Consider the following 3710-nt stretch of genomic DNA (forward strand, 5'->3'; position numbering starts at 1 on the left):
AATTAGAAATCATGTTAGTGCCCGAAGTTGTAGCATCTTCGTACAGCCCAGACTTATGATTTCACCTCCGGAATAAGATGGGAGACAACCTACCTACACCTTAAAAAAAAAGACAAAAAGCGCTTTTAAAAAAAAATTTAAAATTCTGCTAGTGCCTGAAGTCGAAACATATTCACACTGCGCATACGAGATGAAATAAGTTGGGACACAACCTAACAATAACTTTTTTAAAAAACAAAATAAATTAGAAATATATTTTTTTTTTAAATTAGGAATCTCATTAGAGTTCAAGCATTTCACGGCTTATTGCAACCAACCTGTTTGAGGATTTGCCCTCTAAGAAAAAAAGTGATGGTTTTTGGTGCACGTACCAGTATCTCTGAAAAAGAGAGCTCACCCTTCCCTTTAGACAGCAGTTTTGGTAGATTAAAAGTTATAAGGAAAACTATTTGGTAGGTGAAACCTTTGCACTCTTTCATCCACTCTTATTCACAACCTCCAAGCAAAAAAAACCTAAACAAAAACACCAAAACCCCCCCAGACAAACAAACAAACAAAACAAACCCCAAACAAGTACAATCAAACAAACAACCCCCAAACCCAACAGCTTACAAGAGAAATTCCCCAGGCTGCAGCAGCCACGTTTCATCTCAGGGCCAGCAACAGGCAGCCAGAGGGAAGAAACACCCTTCCCCCTCACATTTATTTGTTTTTCCCAAATAAACTCAATCACACAAGAGGAGATTAGTGCCATACAGCCTTCCTTGCTCCTGCTGCTCATAGGGTGTCCAGGTGAAAAAAACCCAAAACACGAAAACCAACCAAAAAACCCAACCCCAAACACCAAAACTTTTTCTTTCTTAGCTGCTGAAGAAATAACCAAGAGGGATGGACCATTTTCAGGACCAGCACCCAGGATTATCCAGGAGCTTCATAAATAAGGGATTTCTCATAATGCCAGCGTATGTAGCCACGTGGGAAATTAAAATGCATTGCTAGCATTTATTTTTAAAAGCATAGCAAAAGGCTTTGCTTGAAGCTCTAGGGCAAGTTTGGGTTTGTTTTTTTTTTATTATTTTCCCTCTGAAGAAACAATTATTTCTGGAATTGCTGCTGTGTTCCAGCTTTAGTCTCCCGTGAACACTCATTACCTATATTATATACACATTATTCTAGCAGATACCTTCACAATGTGAAATTAGGCATATCTGTGGATAATCAGTGCTTTGCTTTTCCCATTTTAATATTTTTGCTATTAAAATAGAGAAGAAACCAAACAGCAACAATAATGACTGTACACACACACACACACACTTCATAGCTGTTACGGGTTTTACCAGCAAATCACACGCTTTAAATTACAGTGTGTAAATGATCATTTAACTGGGGCTTGGGAAGCCAACAAAATAATCGTTGTCTGAAGTGAACTTAAACATGCTGTAGAAAAACACTGCAATTTTCCATCCTTTTTGCAGACTGAAGGTAAAAGGCCCTTTTGCAAGGTGGGCAAGTTGTGGGGAGAAACCTTTTCCTGCAGGTTAGAGGAGGTTATTCTGCAGCCTGAATTCGAAATGCCATGGTAGGAAAACAAATTCTGGCTTTAATCTCAGCACGCACAGGGGCTAAAAGGTGAAGTTTTAGAACAAGATAATCTTTAAGGTCTCTTCCAACCCAAGCCTTTCTATGGCTCTATGATTTTTCTGCATATACACTTCTAATTGAGAGGCAGTCAGGGGCTGCCCAGATTGGGGCCTCCACTCAATAACATTGGTTTTGCTTTTTTTTGGGCTCCTCCTGCATTTCCAGCCCAGTTGTTTTGGCTGTGCAGAGGGGTTTGGACCATGACTACCTAGCTTCCCCCGGAGAGCTCCAGGCCCTGGTTTAATACCAGTATCCACATGGAATTAAACTCAAGCAGCCACCACCACCCTGGAGCAGACTTGGCACACTGGGCTGAAGGTGCAGGACACTGTACACAGCACTGGAGCACCAGTTCCAGCCCATTCTCGGCCCTTTTCCCTGGCAGGGACTTACGGACACGGGATGACAGGTGACGTTGCTCCTTGTCTGCGTGGTCTGGCTCAAACACACCCTCACAGCGCTGGCACCAAAGCGCTGATGTTTGGAGCTGCGGTCTCTCCTCTTCCTCCTGCACTTGCGCACCCAGTAGTCATTCCCTGCTTCTGAGCACACAGACCTGTCTGGGTTAAACACATCTCATGCGTTTCTCGGGGATGTCTTTAGCTCCAAGCACTGCAGTTTGCTGACAAGTTTCAGCTCAGCTCCAGAGCAAATGAGCCACCAAATAAGCCAGACCTGGCCAGAGCTGCAGCACTGGGCCACCAAAACCATCTTCCACTAGAGGAGTTAAAGTGCCAAGCTCATGGTGCTGCTGAGTGTTTGATCTCTCCTTGTGCTGTCATCCCCCAGGGTGACTATATATATAAAATATGTATGAAACAGCTTAGGAGGAAGAGGAGCCATAGCCCAAGAGCAGCTGCAGAGAAGGTCTTTGGGGCACTCCTTCATGGCTTTGGGGTCTTGCCTCGTCCCAGGTTTCTGGACAAGATCCAGCATTGCCTATGGCAAACCAAGGGCTGCACTGCCAGGGAAGGTAAAACTGAACAAATTGCATGTTGGGGAGAGCTGATCAAAGGATTTTAGCTGGTGTTTCCAGAGCCATTTAACTGGGATAAGTTCTGCTCTATGGTGGTGGTAAAAAATGCCAAGGGCTTGTATTGAGTCACATTCAGACTCATCCGTTCTTGTGTCATGGGTCTATTTTCCAGGTATTGAGCAGTGATTTCCAAAGGCTTACTAACTTGAAGAGCCGTTTAAATATTCATTTCCCAGCTGAACTTGCATGCTGGGTAGGTTCTTCCAAGTGCTCCAGGGTATAATTAGTTCCTCCAAAAGCATCTTCCTACCAGACACTTTGCTAGCGCTGACCACATTTCCCCTCCACATCTCCCCTCCTCCCCAACCTCTTAAAGCTTCACTGAATTTCTGTGCACAGCCTCCCACACAGGTTATCATCTTATGTTTAATAGTGGGGAAAAAGACAGCACACGAGATTTACTGCAAATGGAAGCCATTACTGGAGCAGTTATCAAATGAAAGAACAATATAATAATGTCTAGTCATAAAGATATGAAGAGTTGCCTGTCAAAGGCAAACACCTGACTTGTAAAATTAGCCTGTGCAGCTGCTGGAAGCTTTTGGCAGGCAGGATGAGATCCTTGAAGCACGTGGCTAAGCACCCAGGTGTTTTGCAACTATATAGACTGGAAACTGGGCACCCAAACTGGGACCAGCTGGAGGGAGATGTATCGACATCCCAAGGCCACAGGACATTTGCATGAAGCAGAGCCGGGGGGAGCAGCTCAGCACCATCCCAAATATCCCCAGTGGGGTTATAACATCCCCTGGGCTGATTCAGGCATCGGATGCCTTTCAAAGCCAAACCCGTTATCTCCAGCTGTAGCTCATTGAGGCTGCTGACCCCAATTTTTTGGTTAAGTATTAACTAACTAATAGCAGATGGTGTTGAATTTTGTCTGCCCCTTGACCCATAAGGTCAGGTCACGCAGGCTGTGAAAGTGCAGCCAGAAGATGCTGATTTCTAGTCCAGTGTATTGACATGGGTGATTTTCCTCATCTTTCCCAGTCCTGCCCTCCTGCCAAGAGTTGGGGCAGAAACCCTTTCAGGC

The sequence above is a fragment of the Corvus brachyrhynchos genome, unplaced genomic scaffold (genome assembly GCF_000691975.1).
Source record: "Corvus brachyrhynchos isolate BGI_N302 unplaced genomic scaffold, ASM69197v1 scaffold69, whole genome shotgun sequence".
In the NCBI taxonomy this organism is placed as follows: Eukaryota; Metazoa; Chordata; class Aves; order Passeriformes; family Corvidae; genus Corvus; species Corvus brachyrhynchos.